This window comes from Caretta caretta, chromosome 2, assembly GCF_965140235.1.
Source record: "Caretta caretta isolate rCarCar2 chromosome 2, rCarCar1.hap1, whole genome shotgun sequence".
In the NCBI taxonomy this organism is placed as follows: domain Eukaryota; kingdom Metazoa; phylum Chordata; order Testudines; family Cheloniidae; genus Caretta; species Caretta caretta.
Window position 1 is genome coordinate 132,611,476 of NC_134207.1, and position 22,362 is coordinate 132,633,837.

At 41.6% G+C, this 22,362-nt stretch overlaps 1 protein-coding gene across 7 annotated transcripts in view; it reads left to right on the forward strand.

The window, feature by feature from the left end:
- CDH18 (cadherin 18) overlaps positions 1-22,362 on the forward strand; it is an 831,624-nt gene that overhangs the window by 141,511 nt on the left and 667,751 nt on the right. For 5 of the 7 annotated variants that reach the window (XM_048839639.2, XM_075125429.1, XM_048839637.2 and 2 more), the window contains exon 2: positions 10,440-10,522. The exons of the other annotated variants lie outside the window; for them this stretch is intronic. The gene's annotated coding sequence lies outside the window, so the exon portion shown is untranslated. The remainder of the gene's footprint in view (positions 1-10,439; positions 10,523-22,362) is intronic. 7 annotated transcript variants of the gene reach the window in all.

The following is a 22,362-nucleotide window of genomic DNA, read 5'->3' on the forward strand; positions in this document are numbered from 1 at the left end:
GGGGCTGTGATGTGAGGCGCTCAGATATTATGATGATGGGGCAACATAAGTACTTCAGGTAGAGTGGGAACTTCCCTATACCACTGCTATTCCTTTCCTGGCCCCTTCTTTTCACCTACCCCATTCACATCTCCCTCTTTTCTGAATGTAACCTTCTCTCAGAGGGCTTAGTTGTATTTCTTCAACAGCTTCTCCCCCCTGCAGAGGGATTCCTATTTTACGGGTTCATCTAACAATTTCCAGATCCTCAATTTAATTATCAGCCCTTGCTTATCTGAATCACTCTGCCTCTGTTTGTAAACAAAAAACAGACTCCCTGCCCCAGGGGCACAACCTGGGAGCAGCACCTCTCTGCAGAACTCACATTCTGTACTAATTCTGTGCAGTTAAGATCTCCTTCTGGGAACACACATCCTGTGTGAAACTCAGTAGGTGGCTGGAGCCGCCCCCCACCCCCCTACAATTGGCACCCTGTATCTTAGAACTGCAGTAACTGTGGGTTGCGGAAATTCAGTCTGGAGTCCAAGGGAGATTAAAAATTTTATACATACGCACATCGCTGGCCCCAGGATATGATAGCATTCACCTATGCGCCTCACACCATTTTGGTCCTAAACAGTGTTTAAAAAAAAGAGAAGAAAGTAGTTTGTGTTCTTCAGGCTGGCTGGTTTCTTGTTCATTCAGCCAGCAAGATGGAGAGGCATATTTCATAGGTACTGCTGGCTCTCTACAGCCTTTCACATTTTGTGCAACTAGGAAATATTTTTAATCTCTATTTTAATACAGCTTTCAAAAATAGACAACAAAACGTAAAGTAAGCCTAACAAGTTCATATTCAATTTAGACATAATGAATAACTTATTTACATAAATAGCAATCAATTACTACATGTACACTAATTTTTCAATTAGCTCCCTGCTGGGAACATTTGATTGATTGATTTATTTTTGGTGGCAAGTGAAAGCGAATTGATGCAGAAATTACTGGATAAAATGTTATGGGGTGTTATGTAGAAGATTGAACCAGGTGAGCACAGCATCCCTTCTGGCTTTAAAATCTATTCAGTATTGTATTAATACTTCACTACAGGCACATGTATTTTGAAAGTATCTGCAGTATGTGCAGTCTTCTGAGCCACACATACTGCAGAAGGCTGGGGTTGTTAAATGTGTTGGGATGTATTGCTCACCATATTTAAAAATTGTGCAAATTGCAAACACTGCAGATAAGACCAACAAAAAACATGGATCATAATGAAATATGAAGAACGCCATTCACTTTCTACAGTACTAACTAGCAAGGTGTATGGTCAAAAATGAACATAAATGGACACAATTTAGAGAAACTGGCACTAGAAAAGCAACAGGATGCATTGCATGCAATTGGGTACCATTGTCATCCCCACTCTACTCCTGGTCATATATGCAGAGTATGTCTCATATTACTTCAAGCAACATCACAACTTAGATCTCCAGCCATAATAAATGAGGTTGATAAACTGGGACAGCTATATAGGGATGTACCTACGCAATCATTTAATCCCCATAAGGTCAACAACAAATGAAAAAGTGTAACCCTTACAAGTATTGACACAATTGATTTGTCATGTCTATAATGATTATTATGAATAATCAGTCACAGATTCTTTCCCAAAATGGGCTACACATGAGATTCCCTTAGGAATCCCCATTTTTCTTTCAGGGACTGAAGTGATTGGTGGTAGAGTAGTACAGATTCAATACTAACCTTACAAAGAAACCTGATAATTGGACTACCTGTAAACACTAACTGGCATAAAAAACGTTTCCAACCAAATAGCCTGTATACCCAGTAGGGCCAGGGTAATAAACACATTTCATATTTGCACTATAAAAGATGATGATGATGATGAAGAAGAAATAGAGATGTAAATTAGCAAGCGGAAAACCTCAGAAGGCCACAGATCCATCTGGTGCTAATCCCGAGCCAGAGAGAACCCGAGGAAAGGGAACTAGGCATTAGGCCTTATACACTACATTATGCAGAAGTTACAGATGTATGCCCATATTTATTCTGATATCCCAATTATCAATGTTAGTGCTTGCTCCCCTCCATCTATGGCATTCTGGGAGTCCCTAATTAACCCTAATCACTAATATTAACCGTTGGCATCAATCCTTTCTCAATTATTTCCTAACAATTCCGATGTGTCAGTGTGGTCTATCTACTTACCTACCGCTTGCCAAGTGATTCTGTAAGTATGGAGTTTTGGTCTTGCGGTGTACTGTCCCTTTGTGGTCTCCTGTTTATCCTCTTGAATGGGAGTGCAAACATATGAGCAAGGGTTATATTCTTTTGGGCCTATACTACTATAACTAAAGCCTTAGCCTAACTACTTCTAATAAGTTTCCTGCTTATACAGCAAATCATTAATATAGCAACCCTGATAACCCAGTTACTTATGTTCACCTACTTGCCCCCGTTCCTGTTTCAAACCAATAAGAAACACAGCAAGATCCGTCACATACCTATGTAATATCATTATCCTCATTGCAACAACTAATGCAGAGGAAGCAGGGGAAAGGTCATAGGTCAACGAAAGGCAAATAGGAAACTAAGCCTCTTGTTTGCTGTGAGGAACTGAAGTGGCAGAAGATGACAACTTAAAATGGCCCTCCCTCCTCATCATCCCAATGACATACTATTATACTCAGTGACACCATGTGGTACAACATGATTGTGACCTCTTTCCAATGATGGATATGGGGTTAGTAGGTGGTTTTGGTTCTTTGGTTTCTTTGATGACTGGCATTGCTCTGAGAACTACTCTGAAAGTAGCCTTTTTAGATTATCTGAATTTTCTCTGTGTGGGTTATGAGTTCACTGTGTGCCCATCACCTGCCCTCTCCCGCCTCTCAGCATACCTGAGTAAAACACCAGTCTGTATTGTACCTACAGTTCAACTCTGATTGCTAGGAGAGTGACACAGCCACAGCAAACTGCCTCCTACTTACAGTGCACTGCTTGGTTACTGCACTCATCTGACATGCCACTGGACAGTATGCCCGAGTCTTATCCTTCCATGTGCCCCCACTCGTCTCATTTTCTTTGCTGAGCCTAATCATGCCCTACCTCAGGGAGACTTCACTTTGACATTTTCCAGTTTTCTGTATTCCAGATCATCGTGTAGGCATCCTGTACTTCCACACAGCCTGCAGCATAACTTTGACTGTGCATGTACGTGTACGAGTGCTCTGAGCCAGTGTTCTGCTGCAGTGATTAGATCTGCCATCCAGTCCCTATCTCCTCTGCCACTATGCTGTCTTGAAGGGGATCCTTTCAAATTGTTACACTCCTTCCCTGACTAATTTCTCATTTGGGCAATAGTTCCTTATTGTTACTATTACATGCATAGCACACTGCTTATAGTGCCGGAGTAACACTGCAATTTTGGCTTTGCTACCATAGCAGTTGTGGTGTATTGTAACGTGGTGGGGTTCACTTGGTTATTTTGGTCTTACCTTGCTATTTTCTTGTTTCTTGGCTTCATGCCACAAAACCAGCAGACAATATAGCCTAGAATATATAAATTGAACCAAAATCAGTCCTGCTATAATTGGTGGCAACTTGGTCTCAATCAGTGGTTCTTATACTTATTTGATCGGGCCCCTCTCATTTCATATATTCTCCCCTCCTCAAGTACGTGTACCACCCCCCAGCTCTGAAGGCAGAGCGGGGAGCAGTGGGTGCTGGCCAGGCCCCCAGCTCCAAAGGCAGCTACATGCTAGCAGCACCACAGAAGGGTGGCAATGTGAATATTTGTCAATATCACTTTCCACCGCAGACTTTGTGCCCCCTTGTCACCCTTACTTTTGAGCTGCTATTGCAACCCTGGGGCTGACAGCCAGAGCCCTGCCACCTCCAGGTGAGGGATTGGGGTGGGGGGAAGGAGAGAACAAGCCTGGGTGGCCGGGCTCCTGCTGTTCCCTTTATCCCTACCTCCTAGACATGAATGGAACTTCTGCTTAAGCCCCAGCCACCCTAGGCTGACAGCCAAAGCTCTTAAAAAAAAAACAAAAAAAAAACCAACACCACCACAAACCACACACACCCCCTTTGCCTTTCTTGATATATTCCTGTGCTTCAACTGGGAGGCCTGCCCCATAGTTTGGGAACTGCTGGTCTGAATCAATGGAGCTTTATCTGTTTACCCCAGGTATTAATCTGGGACATTGAAATCAGTTCGTCAGCTTGTGCTACAATAATCTTAATGCTTCCTACAGGTGTGTTTGAATACAAACAATCCAGCTTTGGCATTCCGTCTCCTGAATAGCGTAGCCTTCTAAAAAAGGCCATTTTTTTTATATTTTAGAGAGCGTCTGTGTTGTGAAACTGTTTGAGGAAGTATGGAGATAAGCTAGGGAGATGACCATTTCAGACTCCTTTAATAATTCTTACCCATCTGACTGAACTGCTCTGAGCAGAATAGATAAATTGTGTAAACTGAGGGTTTTCCCTAATGTCATTCCTATGAACCTATTGAGTCTACATAAGACAGACAAAAGGCCTAAAGGAAGTCAATAGATGTACAGCAGGGAGAAGTTTAGCCCCAAATGATGTGCCACAGAGTGGAAACCAAAATAATTGAACAGCTGACTGTGAGGAAGCAATTTTCCTTTGGAAAGTACAAAGTCTCTGTAGTTCTAAAAGTAAATTTAAGTTGGTGAGAGCCCTCACGAATGAAAGTGTGTGTCTTATAGACGTCCTAGCAACATTAATTCTTTAATCATATAATGACTGTATTCAAAAGGTGTTCATATAAATGTGTGCTATGTACTAGGACTCTGATCCAGCAATCAGATCTTTACAGCTGGAGACCTGTGCCCATGCAAAGATGTATTCATTTCAATGGGCTCTACATAGATGCAGAGGGCCCATCTGCTAAAATCTGATTGCAGGATTGGGGCCTAATCAATGAGTGGACATCGGGTAAAAACAACTATTTAGGATATAATTAAGCTTCAGTAGATATGTTTTTGGTGAGTCACCAAATGTTAACTCCTACCCCAACATACAAGAGCGGTATCAGCTAGAAATCTCAGGTGGTATATCGTGTACTTTGTAAACTTCTACGAAGCACTCAGCCAGATAGCTCTGCAGTTCCATAGATATCCTGTCAGATGCTGTCAAAATCCAGCAAATTTGCAAAAACCCTACAAACTCCCAGAAACCTCACTGTTGGAATCCACTGTTGTTCAGCAGATGATCCTGCAGAGACATGATTAAATGTATTATATAAAATGTATTGATTTTACTGACAATAGAAATGCTGAGCCACTAGAAATGCCATTACCATTAGAAATGCTAATCCCGAGTGTAACTCCAATGAGCAGAATGGAATAACACTAGGGATGATTATGATGTTCATTGTTTCTTCATGCCAGGCCTTCCTTATTCTTTACTTTTTTTTTTTTTTTTTTTTTTTAAGACCTGTGCATCTCATAATATATTGGCAATTAAAAAGAGGAAAAGGGGAATTTCCTTCATGGTTTCAAAGTAAATCTATATTTCATCTCATCAGTTCATGTTACAAGCCAATAGAGACAGAAGCATACATGTAACCAAATATTACATAGTCTAGTTCCAGTTTTTTTCTGCAAACATCAAGGGTGATAGCTGTGAAACATGCATTGACTTTTTTATCTAGATGCTAGATATAAAATCCAATGGATTTTATACTTTGACAGTCGGCAACTTTTTCCTGTGCCAAATGATGAAAGGAAAATTAAAGTTTGATTCCTTTAGTGTTTAGAGATTTCAGACAATTGTGCAAAAGTGCATGCTCTGTGCCAGCTACATAATAACTGAATTTTCATACCACCTGCTCCTCATCCCAGTGCAGATACTGGGGAGGAACAACTGTCTGTGTAATGTTGAGAGAATATTTTTATTTTATTGTTTTCTACTTCCTCTAATGAAACAAAGAGGCATTATTACAACATGAAAAATGCCCTTGTAGATGTACACAGGTGGGTGATATGTCTGGTAATATACATCATAGTGCTATAGGCAGAATGGCAATGGAGTTGAAGCTTTCTTAGTTTTTATTAATCGGTGTTTCCATGTACTTTCTAATAACGTATATCTATAACACAGCTAGTTTAATTATCCTTGCTGGGGGGTTTTCCCCTCCCACAGAAAATATTTATATTAAGAGGGTAAAGGATAAGAAGTGTTCTGTGTTTTATTTCTTCCTCCCTGCTCATGAAGTAGCTTTCATGATACCCCATCACAAATCTGTCTGTTCTTTGCAAAGAAGAAAAACTGAAAGAACAGATATAACTTAGATGATTTTTTTCACTTCAAGGTCCAAGAGACACAAACAAGGTTTTCATTTCGAGGCCAAAATACCAAAAACATCAAGACACTTGATCACGGCCTTGGGTAGACCAAGAGACTACATACACTTGATCTTAGCTCATAGAGTTGAGAAGCGAATGTTCCCCACAGCACCATGCACAAAAGCAACAACCAGCCCTCAGCATCTGTCTATGCTCACACCTCTCTTAGACCCAAAGCACAATAATATGTCAGAGAATATTTCCCAGATCTGAAGAAGAGTTTTGTGTAAACTTAAAAGCTTGTCTCTCTCACCAACAGAAGTTGGTCCAATAAAAGATATTACCTTATTGTGACATACCAGGGTACAATCCAGATTCATGAGCACCTGTGTTACTCCTGCCCTGCCACCTTGGGTGCCTTTACAAGCTTAGCTCTCACCTAGGATTTAGAACCACAGTTGCCAACTTTCATGTGATAAATAAGCACCCCAACTTTCACAATAAGCCAAACGTCAACCTAATCCCATTTCAAAACAAGGTCAAAACAAGTCAATCCCTAAGAATCCCAACACTCTATGTGACTAGATTCCCCTGGCATGCACTCTGGGACCGTGGTGGGCCCACTGTGCACCCCTGACTCTTCCCCCTCCCTTGCCCCTACTTGCCCGTTGCCCACACTTGCTGGGAGCCGATCAAAAAAAAGAAGCAACAAGCTACAAGCCAAAAACTAGCTAACAAGCAACTCACAAGCCAATTAAGTCAAAAACAAGCCCAATTTCTGAGGGTTTGGCAGAAACATGTGTTAATAACACCATACAGGGAATCTTATAACTTTACATACAACTTTTCCACACACATTTTATCAGGACAATACTGACCAGCAAATTATAAGTTTTCAGATGATACTTTGCAAGGCATACTTTGTACAAAGATCATTACAGTAGTGTGTAGGGTGCGAATACAAGGGTGTATTCAAATGCTTGTCTCTTTCATCAATAGAGGTTGGTCCAATAAATGATATTACCTCAGCTGCCTTGTCTCTCTAATATCCTAGTACCAACATGGCTACAACAATACTGCATACAGTAATAGGTCATGTCAGATATGAAAGTTTGATTAATAGATAGGCTACAGCTTCCATTTGCATGCTAATGCTTACAGCAAAAGAACGACATTATGGTTACATAGTGAAGCTGAACTGATTCTTACAGATTAGGGGCCAATGTGTATGTTGTCAAGCAGGTTTTTTGTTATTGTTGTCGGGGAAAGCCATTTTAATGCACCTTAACTCTATGAATGTTCCTTATTTTAGAAATGGTTAACATCTAGGAACAGCAACTTCTTGTTTCTTGGAGTCAAGAAGAGGGATCAATGATGCATATATGTTGTTAGAGGTGGGGCAGGGAAGGAAGAAGGAGGTAAGAGCTTGGTTGGACCAGAAACACTGGGGGCAAGATGAAGTTCTAGAAGGAACAGACATGCAGGAAAAGTATTAGAACATGTAGCGATCTGGGCTGAGGCTGATGGGGGAAAATGGGTGGAAGAAGGCAGTGAGGAGAACGAAAGAGGTGTGATAAGTATGGCCTGACTTTTAGTGGACATGGAGAACAATTGATCACCAGCAGCTGCGTAGCCAGGTGGAGGGAACAGGGGGAGCGATCCAAAAAAATCGCCAGGCAGCCCTCCAGCAGCCGGCCCTCACTTGCTCTGGGTGTCTTTGGTGGCACTGAAGCTCCTGCTGCCGAGGTGAGTAAAAGTGCTGCAGCGGGTGGCACCATTTTTTTTGGATCGCTCCCCCTGTTCCCTCACCAAAGGAAAATTTAAAGGGTGCTAAGACATTGACAAGGCACCACTTGTGCTCAATGGGGGAGCAGCCGCTGCCCCACTCCCTCCCTAGTTACGCTACAGATCACCAGCCACTTTATAACAGCCCTTAACATATTTGAAGACTTATCACGTCCTCCCTCAATCTTCTCTCCTCAAGACCAAACCTGTCTAATTAAAAAAAAAAGATTCCCTCATATGCCAAGATTTTTGTTTCTCTCTTCTGTACTCTCTACCATTTGCCACATGTTTCTTAAAGTATGGCACCAAAAACTGGACACAGTACTCTAGCTGAGGCCTCACCCGTGTCAAGTGGAGTGGGATAATTACATTTTTTTATCCCACATGATATTCCTTTTAATACATCCCAGAATTATATTTGCCTTTTTTTCGACTGAATCGGGTTGGCTCATATTCAATCTTTGGTCCACTATAAATACCAAAGCCTCTTCTGCAGTAAATACCACATCACCAATTATTCCCCATTTTGTATTTGGGTATTTGATTTTTCCTTCCTAAGTACAGTTCTTTGCAGTTGTCTTTACTGATTTTTTTTTTATTGTTGATTTCAGACCAATTCTCTAATTTGTCAAGGTTGTTTGGAATTATAATTCTGAGCTCCAAAGTGCTTGTAACTCTTCCCAGCTTGATGTCATCCACAGATTTTAAGAATACTCTCCACTCCATCATCTGAGTCATTAATGGAAATACTGTCTACTACCCCCCAGACCAAGGACAGATCTCCTGAAACCTCACTTGATACATTCTCCACATTTGATAGCAAATCATTGATAACTATCGGTTGGGTACATCAACACTCCAGTTGGGATATATGATTCCCAGCTCACGTAGACAGACTTGCACTAACTCAGCTTGAGCTAGCATGCTAAAAATAGCAGTGTGGACACTGTAGCACTTCCAGTGGCTCAAATCATTGCAGCACCGCCAGTGGCCAGTGCCTGAATCGAAGCCCACCCAACTCTGTGGGTCTATGCTCTGGTGACTACCCTGAGCTGTCACCCGTGCCTCAACATTCACACTACTATTTTTAACATCCTAGCTCAAGCTGAGCCACTCCGAGTCACAGAATAGAATATCCAGGTTGGAAGGGACCTCAGGAGGTCATCTAGTCCAACCTCCTGCTCAAAGCAGGACCAATTTCCAATTTTTGCCCCAGATCCCTAAATGACCCCCTCAAGGATTGAACTCACAACCCTGGGTTTAGCAGGCCAATGCTCAAACCACTGAGCTATCCCTCCCCACTGAGTCTGTCAACCCATGCTGGTAATTGCACTTCCCAGCTATAGTGTACACATACCTTTTGAGTACATTTTTTCAGCCAGTTGTGCACCCACTTTATAGTAATTTAATCTAGATTGCATTTCCCTAGTTTACTTATTAAACTGTTAAGTGGGACAGCATTAAAAGCTTTACTCAAAATCAAGATAAATCGTATCTACTGCTTCACCCCTCCATCATCCACAAGGCCAATAATCAGTAATTTGTGAGCACGTGCCTAATACTTCCTTGTATATAGTAGTTGAAAATCTTGTACATGTTGTCCAATCTTTAAAGAATTCAAACACACACTTTTGTGCACAGTTCTGAGTATAAACCATGAGATTGAAAAAAAGCTTTGGGTAAGCAAACTATATCCATATGAATAGTCTTGATATGCTAAGTAACAATCCATAATGAATCTTTTTGTTGCTTTTTCCATGCAATTTATTTTGTTCAGCCTTACAGCCATAGATTTACCTCCTAGTGGTTCTTCATGGTTCCATTAGCAAGAAGCATACTTCTTTAAAGGGGTTTTCCTGCAAATGTCTATGTGTTTGCAAAGGAAAGTTCTAAACGGATAATGGACTTGACTTTTGATGATCACTTTAGATTTTATATCAGTTTCAGAGCATAGCTATATTAGTTGATATAAAAAGCATTGCTACTTAATAGTCATTCTTTTCATACAGTGAGTGCTCAAAGAAAATTCACTTAGCAATATCTTCTATATCAGCATAATTATCAATAGTGCAAAGTCACTTTAAGAAAAGGAGTACTTGTGGCACCTTAGAGACTAACCAATTTATTTGAGCGTAAGCTTTCGGGAGCTAAAGCTCATTGCATCCGATGAAGTGAGCTGTAGCTCACGAAAGCTTATGCTCAAATAAATTGGTTAGACTCTAAGGTGCCACAAGAACTCCTTTTCTTTTTGCGAATACAGACTAACACGGCTGTTACTCTGAAACCAGTCACTTTAAGGTTCACCTGAATTTTTCCCATCCCTTCACTCTTCAGGAGATCCAGCTGCCTGGTATCGTGGGAGCTAGAAGGTCACTGCTAATTAATTGTTGTGCTTATGAGATTCCTGCTGACTCAGGGTAAGACTTTTCCTATAAATATGTGAATTCAGCAGTCTTCAAAAGTTAAACTTTCATCTTGTTATCACTACATTGACCATGCACATCTAGGTTAGGGGGCAATATGCAAAAGGGATTTTTTCAATTTTATCAATTGTTTTCCTTTGGAGAAGGCATCTGTTGAACATACTGGCTTATTAGATTGATGCATTATTAGTATCTACAGTTAAGAGTCATTCTCTCGGTGTATCAAAATGAAAGAAACCTTCAGACTCAAGGAAATCAGATGCAGCATATAATTTATCCTAAATAATGGTACCAGGCATATAATTAGGCAGCTGTTCAGCAAGTGGCAAACACTAGAATACATATTTTGAATCAGAGCTGAAGTTTGAGTGTGGGGGTAGGTAGTTTGACTAACCACTTGAACACTCATGAGAGAGAAAGTTAGAATGGCCTAGAGTTTCAGACTAGGCTTTAAAATTCATTATGCCAGTTTGGAATGAAGAATTAGTGTCCAAAGTGGGGAGCAGGCCTATAATAGGGAATAGCTCAAATTTCAAATATACGGTCCAAATGGATCCAAACAAGACACTCTTGTTTTGCTTCCAGGTCTGACTCAAAACCAGGGTGTAATGTCAGGTTCTAATTTGAAAGCAGCCAAAAATCTTTCAAGAACAGCCATGTTTTTTTCAGGTTTTCGGTCCAAGATTGGGTAACACCTTCAGGAAACAATTGATCTCATGAACGACTCACCATTCGGTAGGGTGGAAATTTCACAAGATCAACTACATTTTTGTAGATTTTACTACATTGGCCTTGACAGTGGCAATCTCACAAAAAGAGCATGTGAGATTTTTCCAACTCTGAATCTGAGCATAAACTCTACTTTGGATATAGGGGCAGATCCAGCCTATTGAAGTGAAAGAGTTTTTACCATTAGCTTTAAATGGTGTAAAAGAAGAGGAAGACAGCAAAGGATACCAGAAACTGGAATCTGCAGTCAGAGTTAAAAACAAAAACAAAAAACACCAGGCATAGCAAATTTGCAATCTAACCCCTATTCTGGTTTGGTTTTGGTTCTATGTTTATGAATGAAAAGTATTCACAAGCAAATGTAAGCCCCCCAAAAACTCTCTCTTTCCCTCTCTTCCTCCCACTCCTATTGCTGAAATGCTTATCATGGATATTATGTTTTGTCTTGACAGTTTACAAGATTACTCAACAGGGCAATTTCCCCCCTTGTGACTCTTGGTTTTTTTATTCCTTCAATCTGAGGATTATTTTGATAAAATCAAGTATATCTACAAGGCAACCCCAGTGTGAAACTATCCTTCATCCTAATCCAGCTGTGCCAGATTGTTGTAATCTAAGGAAACCATTTTACAGTATCTTATTTTCCTCTTGTGGACTGTACATAGCATTCAAGCTACATTTGTATACAACCTTATTTGCAAATTAATTCCAATTAATTTAGGCTTGAATAAAGACTGGGAGTGGATGTGTCATTACACAAAGTAAAACTATTTCCCCTTGTTTATTTCCCCTCCTACTGTTCTTGTAAAGTGCTGGAAATGGCCCACCTTGATCACTACAAAAGGTTCCCCCTCCCTCCCCCCAAAAAACAATCTTCTGCTGGTAATAGCTCACCTTTCCTGATCACTCTTGGTGCAGTCTGTATAGTAAAAAGAAAAGGAGTACTTGTGGCACCGTAGAGACTAACCAATTTATTTGAGCATAAGTTTTCATGAGCTACAGCTCACTTCATCGGATGCATTCAGTGGAAAATACAGTGAGGAGATTTATATACACACAGAACATGAAAAAATGGGTGTTTATCATGCACACTGTAAGGAGAGTGATCACTTAAGATGAGCTATTACCAGCGGGGGGGGGGGGGATTATTTCCCCTTGTTTACCCCCCCCCATTCCTCAGACGTTCTTGTTAACTGCTTGAAATGGCCCACCTTGATTATCACTACAAAGGGTTTTCTCCCCGCCACCCCGCCCACTCGCTGGTAATAGCTCATCTTAAGCGATCACTCTCCTTACAGTGTGCATGATAAACACCCATTTTTTCATGTTCTCTGTGTATATAAATCTCCTCGCTGTATTTTCCACTGAATGCATCCGATGAAGTGAGCTGTAGCTCGCGAAACTTATGCTCAAATAAATTGGTTAGTCTCTAAGGTGCCACAAGTACTCCTTTTCTTTTTGCGAATACAGACTAACACGGCTGCTACTCTGAAACCAGTCTGTATGGTAACACCCATTGTTTCATGTTCTCTGTGTATATAAAATCTCCCCACTATACTTTCCACTGCATGCATCTGATGTAGTGAGCTGTAGCTCATGAAAACTTATGCTCTAATAAATTTGTTAATCTTAGTGCAGGCATTCTTTTAAATAAGCACCTGCTGTAATAAAGAGGATTAACAAAGTCTAAAGCCCAGTAGTCTGAAGTTAACTGTGGGAGGTGTGCATCTTAACCAATTGTTAGTTGGTAGCAGAAGGAAGGCCATTTTTGATAAAGGAGCAGAACATATGTTAAACTTTGTAGCATAAAATAAGGATAAGATGAACTTTTACACATGCTATCTCTACTGCACTCATTGTTATACCTGCATCATTTTGTCAGAGCAGCATGGGACACAATGAAAGCAAAATAAACAGCTTCCAAAAACAATTGATTGCAAAGTAGAACAGGCAGAAACCAGACACTGTCTATTATAAGGAAGCGCTGCTTATGGTTTAAGTATTGGTAGATAAGACTATTAAAGAAATTCAAGAAAACATTCTATGACCCAGTCTTGCCATATGATGGTTACACATGGCAAGAAGAGAAAGGTCACATTCATCAAGAAGAGCTTCTAATTGCCTATATTACTGTCAACACCTGTTTCCTTTTCTTATTTGGAAGACAGCATTAAGGCATTCATCATCTGTTCCCACTCTGATAAATTGCAACAGCATCTGAAAAAAAGTCTTTCAAGTGTGTATTTCTGATATTACATGGATCTGTAGGAAGTTGATTTTGTTAGATCGTTTTTGTACTGTAAAATGGTAATTGCATTTCCAGCTACAAGGTTCAGCAAAATGCTGCAAAAAAAAAAAAAAAAAAGCTATCTAACTTATCGGAAGAAAACTCATTGGCTGCTATTATCCACTATGGAATCATAGAATTGTAGGACTGGAAGGGACCTCAGGAGGTCATCTAGTCCAGTCCCCAGCACTCATAGCAGCACTAAGTATTATCTAGATCGTTCCTGACAGGTGTTTGTCTAACCTGCTCTTAAAAATCTCCAATGATGGAGATTCCACAATCAGCCTGAGCAATTTATTCCATTGTTTAACCACCCTGACAGAAAGTTTTTCCTAATGTCCAACCTAAACCTCCCTTGCTGCAATTTAAGCCCATTGCTTCTTGTCCTCTCCTTAGAGGTTAAGGAGAACAATTTTTCTCCCTCCTCCTTGTAACAACCTTTTACATACTTGAAAACTCTTATAATGTCCCATCTAAGTCTTCCCTTCTCCAGACTAAACAACCAGAATCTTCCCTCATAGGTCATGTTTTCTAGACCTTTCAATCATTTTTGTTGCTCTTCTCTGGACTTTCTCCAATTTGTCCATATCTTTCCTGAAAAGTGGTGCTCAAAACTAAATACAAAACTCCAGCTGAGGTATCATCAGCACAGAGTAGACCGGCAGAATTACTTCTTGTGTCTTCCTTACAACACTTTTGCTAATACATCCCAGAATGATGTTTGCTTTTTTTTTAAACAATGTTACACTGTTCACTTATATTTAGCTTGTGATCCACTATGACCCCCAGATCCAAACTCTGCAGTGGTCCTTCTTAGGCAGTCATTTCCCATTTTGTATGAATGCAACTGATTGTTCTTTTCTAAGTGGAGTACTTTGCATTTGTCCTCATTGAATTTCATCCTGTTTTCTTCAGACCATTTCTCCACTTTGTCCAGATAATTTTGAATTTTAACCCTATCCTTTAAAGCACTTGCAACCCCTCCCAGCTTGGTATCATCCTAAATTTCCTGTAAGCAGTGCGGCCGTGTAGCCGCCTATTTAGCAACGCGCAGGCACACAGGAAATCCATCTGGAGACCTGCCATGGCTGGGAGAGGGATTCCCCACCCCCGGCCCCACTCTAGCCCAGCTCCCAACCTGCAACAGCTGATGCAGCCCTGTAGCCCCAGCTATGCTGCAGCTCGGACATGCCGGGGCACCCCTCCTCTGACCCGAACCCAGCCGGGGTGGAGCATTGCAGCCCCAGCCCACAGGCGCCAACTTTTGTTGGTGCCTGTAGGTGGTCACACTCCCCAGCCCCGCCCCCGGCCCTGCCCAGACTCCACCCCTTCCTGCCCCTATTGGATCCCTCCCCAAATCCCTGCCCTGGCCCTGCCTCTTCCTCAAGCGCACCGTGTTCCTCCTCCCCCCTCCCTCCCAGACTTGCTGTGCGAAACAGCTGTTTCGCAGTGCAAGCGCTGTGGAGGGTGAGGGAAGAAGCAGGACACGTCAGCCCACTCAGGGGAGGAGGTGGAGGTGCAGCAGAGGTGGAGGTGAGCTGGGGCAGGTGGGCAGGTCAGTGAGCTGCCAGTAGGTGCTCCACACCCACCAATTTTTCCCCATTGGTGCTCCAGCCCCAGAGCATCCATGGAGTGGGCGCCTATGCCCCAGCCGTGGCCCACCTGACCCAGACCTAGCTGCGGCAGCCCTGCTTGGACCCAGCCATGGCCAGGGTGGCCTGACCCAAACCTGGGCAGCCTGGCGCGGCCTGATTGTGGGGCACCCCTCCCTGAACCCAGCCCCAGTCCAAGAGCTGCCATGGCCGAGGGAGAGGTGTCTATACCCCCAAGCCCAGGTGCTGCTGTGAGGAGAGAGAGCTGAGGGGAGTCCTCTCTCCACACTGTAGTCCCGGAGCACCTTTCTGTACCCCAAACCCCTCACCCCCAAGCGTGCATCCCTATCCAGGGCCCTCCCCTCCCCACACCCAACCCTGAGCCTCTCATCCCCATCCTCACCCCAGGGCCCACACCCCCAGCCAGAGTCCTCACACCCCTGCACCACTAACCCTCTGCCCCAGCCCTGAGCCCCCTCCCACACTCCAAACCCCTCAGCCCTACCCCCACCATATGAATTTTGTTATGTGCACCAATATGGAGGTGATGTGTGACACATCACCTCCATGTTGGTGCACATAACAAAATTCATTCTGCACATGGGTGGGAAAAATTAGAGGGAACAATGGAGCTGGGTAATATTTTTCAGGCAAAACTTCTCTTGGTGAAAAATACAGATTCAATTAAACTGACTGTGTGTCAATTTAATTAAATTGTTTGCTTAATTCCTCCCCTCCACACACGGAATTGAAATATTTTGTTTCAAACTTCTTAAAGTGAAACAATTTGAATTCTTGGTTTTAAACAAGTTGCATTTTAATATTTCATTTTTTTAAATTTAAAAACATTAATAATAGTCATAATAAAACGAGAACATTGAGTTTGACAGACCAAAGTGTTTCATTCAATAAAAAAAAAAATACTTTTTTTAAATCTTTTTTATTTTCCAAAAGTTTTGGAAGTGTTCAATTTTGGCCTGACCCAATAACAGGTTTGGTAACTTTTCAAAGTTACCAATAAACCAAAAAGATCATTTTTCACCCAGCTCCACATATGCTTAATTTCAAGCATGTGAGTATGTTTGGGGGGGGGGGGCGCGGAGGGTGAGAAAACCTGGATTTGTGCTGGAAATGGCCCAACTTGTTGATCACTTTAGATAAGCTATTACCAGCAGGACAGTGGGTGGGAGGGGGTATTGTTTCATGGTCTCTGTGTGTATATAATGTCTACTGCAGTTTCCACGGTATGCATCCGATGAAGTGAGCTGTAGCTCACGAAAGCTCATGCTCAAATAAATTGGTTAGTCTCTAAGGTGCCACAAGTACTCCTTTTCTTTTTGCAAAGACAGACTAACACGGCTGTTACTCTGAAACCATCTAATTCAGTGTGCCCATTCATATGCTCAAAATTAAGCATGTGATCAAAATTAAGCATAAGGATCAGGGTATTATTTTTCGTTGTTGTTTCTTTTTAAGGCTAGAGAATACTTAATGTTTTATGTGTGAACATAAATCCTCAGATCCTTTATTTACAGCCACGCAAGTAAAATAGAAGGTTTTGCTTTGAAGTTCTCAGGTAAAACAAAACTCAGTGATAGGAAAAGATATAGAGTGAGGGTGATGTCATTAGAATTAAGCTACATTGATCAAAAGTCCATCAAGTGAGTAGCAGGTGAGGTAGAAAGACTTTCTGGCAAGCAAGAAGATAAGCATAATCACTTCTACATGTAATTAGCTACTTGAGGTTCATACAGAATGCGAAAGGTAACTTAATACTAACTCTTCAGTAACCTTCAGATCCATAATTAGTATTTTGCAGCCTTTTTAAAAGAGCATACTATAATCCTTAAACCAGAACACCCAAAAGCCTTTCCTCCATATTGCTTAGCTGTTGCTCTCACTTTAACAGAGAGAGTATGTCATAAATATAAAGGGAAGGGTAAACCCCTTTGAAATCCCTCCTGACCAGGGGAAAGCTCCTCTCACCTGTAAAGGGGTAAGAAGCTAAAGGTAACCTCACTGGCACCTGACCAAAATGACCAATGAGGAGACAAGATACTTTCAAAAGCTGGGAGGAGGGAGAGAAAAAGTCTGTGTGTCTGTCTATATGTTGGTTTCTGCTGGGGATAGACCAGGAATGGAGTCTTAGAACTTTTAGTAAGTAATCTAGCTAGGTATGTGTTAGATTATGATTTCTTTAAATGGCTGAGAAAAGAATTGTGCTGAATAGAATAACTATTTCTGTCTGTGTATCTTTTTTGTAACCTAAGGTTTTGCCTAGAGGGGTTCTCTATGTTTTTGAATCTAATTACCCTGTAAGATATCTACCATCCTGATTTTACAGGGGGGATTTCTTTATTTCTATTTACTTCTATTTTTATTAAAAGTCGTCTTGTAAGAAAACTGAATGCTTTTTCATTGTTCTCAGATCCAAGGGTTTGGGTCTGTGGTCACCTATGCAAATTGGTGAGGCTTTTTATCCAACATTTCCCAGGAAGAGGGGGGGTGCAAGTGTTGGGAGGATTGTTCATTGTTCTTAAGATCCAAGGGTCTGGGTCTGTAGTCACCTAGGCAAATTGGTGAGGCTTTTTACCAAACCTTGTCCAGGAAGTGGGGTGCAAGGTTTTGGGAAGTATTTTGGGGGGAAAGATGCATCCAAACAGCTCTTCCCCAGTAACCAGTATTAGTTTGGTGGTGGTAGCGGCCAATCCAAGGACAACGGGTGGAATATTTTGTACCTTGGGGAAGTTTTGACCTAAGCTGGTAAAGATAAGCTTAGGAGTTTTTTCATGCAGGTCCCCACATCTGTACCCTAGAGTTCAGAGTGGGGGAGGAACTGTGACAGAGTATATTAATGCTAATCATTACTTCACAACCATTCCACTAAATGTGAAATATAGGTACTTTGTGGTTTCTTCTAAATTACCAATAAGAACCTTGATTACTTACAGATGCATGAGGCCTTTATACTTAAACAGGGATACTGAGTGCATAAAATTGACTATATAGACCAGCAATTCTCATACTGGGGTCCATGGACCCCTGGGGGTCTGCAAGGGTACTCCAGGGGGTCCACGAATCATGTCTGGCTCCAGGGGGTCTGCAAGTCATGTCCAGGGCTGCTGGCTCTGCTGATCAACTCCTCCTCCTCCCTCCCAGTGTCTCCTGCAAGCCACGGAACAGTTGTTCAGCAGCGTGCAGGAGCCTCTGGGAGGGAGTGGGAGGAGCGGGGATGGGGCGGAAAGAGGCAGGGAAGAGAAAGGACAGGGGTGGAGCGGGGGCAGGAAAGGTGAAGTGGGACCTTGGAGGAAGGGGTGGAGTGGGGGTAGGGGCGGGGGCTGAGCGGGGGTTCAGAACCCCCAAGGAAAATTAGAAGCTGGCTTGAGGGTCTGCAAAAAATGTGAAATCACAGTGTGGGTCCTCGGGTTGCTAACGTTTGAGAATAGCTGCCTAAACAAAAGAATGAAAAATGTTTGTTAGCCCCTTCCAACCCCTCCTACCCAGCTTTTTTTTTTTTTAAACCAGAGTTTTCACTTACTATTCAAAACCAGTGAAATAGAACAGGTATAAATCAAAGCCCATTAAAGTCCATGGAAATCTTTCTATCGACTACTGTGGACCATTGCACCCTGGATATGGCCCTATTGGGATTATAAAGGGAATTAGCCTTTGAAAAGGACTTTGAAAATTAAGTACTTGTTAAATTAAAATTGTCAATACAAGTTTAATTTGAAGTCAGTTACAAAAGTTCACAAAATATACTAAAAATTTGAGCTACTGGAACGCTATTATTTCAGTGAGAACACAGAATTCACAACAGCAAATAAGTGTTCCACCATCCCCCATATAATCCTCCATCTAACACAAGCAGAAGTTAACCACATACCCGCAAAATATAAATATTACAGGCAAAAAAAAAAAGCACATCAAAATTACCCCTCCTCCCCAAAATCCACACACAATATATGGAAACTCAGTGTCCACTTCTCCCATAATCTGACACATAATATACAAAAGAAATCAAAATTGATATTTCTTTTTCTCTTTCCCTTCAAGGTTTGATAGCCCTTCATCCTCATTTATCTTCCCAGTGCACATGAACCCTGAGAACCCTTCCTGCTCTTCCACTCCTCTGTAGATCCTTAACTGACTTGGTCTTTTGGAATGGTGGAAGTTTCTGTGAGTTGCTTGCCCAAATAGCTGTCTGAGGATCCCTGTGATTAGTAGAGTACAGGAAGCTGTAGGCATAGTCAGTTGTCCCTGAATACCCTGCGATGACTGGCATGACCAGATTAAGCACCTGTAAACCGGCTAGCTGCTGACTGAAGCAGCCTCATGAAGAGTGAACTGAGTGTGAACTGAACTGGGACACCAAGCATGAGCTATCTGGAAAAGGTTCTACTTATGGCGTGTCCAGCCAATAAAAATGAATGGCAGATTCCACGAGGCTGAGCCCATGCAGTTTCTTCTTTTTCCGTGTGCCTGTAAACCACATTCATTCTCACAGTCTAGCTGCTACTGTGAGAGCTGAGAATGTGTTGTTCCAGAGTCAGGTGAAGGAAGAAGCTGTGGGACAAGAAGAAGACCAGAAAGCATCTCCGTGGAGGTGCTCTGAGTCCCCAGCCCGGCCATTGCTTCCCAGTCCCAAAGGTGGGACTCACAGCACTTTGTGCTCCCAGACTTTGAGCACAGTCCCATGGATCTTAGGATCAAAATTGTGGGTCCATAGACATCCTCTCAGCAGGATCCAAGCCCACTGATCCATGCATCCTGCTTTAATACACAAAACTTGCTATACAATGAAGCTGAGCTCAAAACACGGGGGTACTGACACACACAAAAAAATCTTTAAAATAACATTGCAAAGCCTGGAGTCACAAAAAGATGAATAATAGCCCAGCACCATAAAGAAATTCAAGCTAGTTTTTTGAAAGTAACAATATTTTGTAGTAACTGAGGTTTCTGCTTTAGTTTGTTTGTAATGCAAAGTCAAATAAGGAAAAGTTGGGAGACAGACTAGATTTTACAACTCTGACAACAATTAATGAGCATGTGGAGTGGTTCACCTCAGATTGCTTTAACCAGCACATTTCAAAAGAGGCTACGTTATGATAAACTGTTGAATTGATTGTCCTGTATAGTAATGTCAGCATCACTCCTCAGACAGATTGTGATACCCACACTCCCCTTGAGTGGTGTGAAATCACCAGGGCTACTACTCAAGGTACTCAGGATCTCCAAATCCGGCTGCTAGTGAACAAATGGCAGTTCCCTCCTTTTCTCTCAGCAGTGCTTGTGGTTGTGAGAGATGTACCCATTCATTTACCTTGTTTTCTAACATTGCCTCATGCTCATTCCCCAGACTTTTTTTGTGTTTAAAAACAATAAATAAAAAGCTATTGACAAGTTTTTGGGGAGGATTTTCAAAAGCACTAGGCGTCAGCCTCTCCTTGTTCTCCCTGAAGTCAATGGGAGATTTACCACTGGCTTTAATGGAAAAAGAGTTTTCAATTTTACATCTTTTATTATAAGCCAAAATTCACTAACGCCAGGTTTTTGCTTGTATACAAGTTAGGCCAAGTCTGAGTGCTTTTGAAAATCCTGCTTTTACAGCTGTGAACATATTCATAATAGTTGAAGCCTATGGATACTTCGTAATATGGCAGTCAAATTGTGCTACTCTACCAATGGTCCTGGATACTTTTCAAAGTGGATTCCTGAGTGATGCTGGATTTCTGTCAAACATAATTTGTCAGAGTGATGCCCTGAGCATCCTGGTAGGTTCTAAAAAAAAAATACCTTTCTATTAGCTGAGGAGAATGCAATTACCTACTAGTCATTTTGCATAAAAGATAAAAGGAAAGCATTTCTGACATGCTTGATGGAGGTTAGCAACCCATTCAAATCTAATCAACTAGTGTGGATATTTTCATTCTTGACACAATTTTCTTGACTTGTAATCTCTAGAGAGACACAGACATTTAAATGCAGGTGATATGTGATTAAATTGGCTGGAGGTAAAACAGAAAAATTGTTCCATATTCGTTTTAAATACACAACTCAAGATGGAAAATCTTATTATCCTGTGCCAAATAGAGCTATATATATTTCTTACCCTATTTTACATGAGTGTAGCCACGAATTGAGTGCCTTCTCATGGCTAAGGGTCACTTTTCAGGCATCCTATCTCTATTAGCCCTCTCTTCCAGACTGCTTAGTACTCCAGATAGTTTTAGTTACAGATTCTCAGCACCCCTTTTTCAGATTGGCTTAATGTCAGATAAAGCTCATAAAAACCTCAGAGTCCTTCATCACAAAATAATCCAAACAGCTTTCAACAAAGTCTAAAATCATAAACCCTACCTAAAGCCACCACTCCCCAGACCTCACTGTTTGGAGCTTACTTTTCTAGCCCTGCTTCCTTCTCCTGTCAATATCCCCTGATTTCTGAGCTTCTCAATGACTGCAGCAGATTTCCACACTGGGTCTACAAAACTGCACTGATTTACCAATTTTCCACACTAAGTATGTTGTGGTGTAGGTGTGTTGGTCTCGGGTTATCAGAGAGATAAGGTGCTAAAGTAATATCTTACATCTGATGAAGTGAGCTGTAGCTTATGAAAGTTCATGCTCAAATAAATTGGTTAGTCTCTAAGGTGCCACAAGTACTCCTTTTCTTTTTGCGAATACAGACTAACACGGCTGTTCCTCTGAAATCTTTCATTGGATGTGCCAAGGTTCCTTCCCCACTCTGAACTCTAGGGTACAGATGTGGGGACCTGCATAAAAGACCCCCTAAGCTTATTCTTACCCGCTTAGGTTAAAAGCTTCCTCAAGGTACAAACTTTGCCTTGTCCTTGAACCCTATGCTGCCACCACCAAGCATGTTAAACAAAGGACAGAGAAAGAGACCACTTGGAGACGTCTTCCCCCCAAAATATCCCTCCAAACCCTACATCCCCTTTCCTGGGGAAGGCTTGATAAAAATCCTCACCAATTTGCATAGGTGAGCACAGACCCAGACCCTTGGATCTTAAGAACAATGAAAAAGCAATCAGGTTCTTAAAAGAAGAATTTTAATTAAAGAAAATTAAAAGAATCACCTCTGTAAAATCAGGATGGTAAATACCTTACAGGGTAATCAGATTCAAAACATAGAGAATCCCTCTAGGCAAAACCTTAAGTTACAAAAAGACACAAAAACTGGAATATACATTCCATTCTGC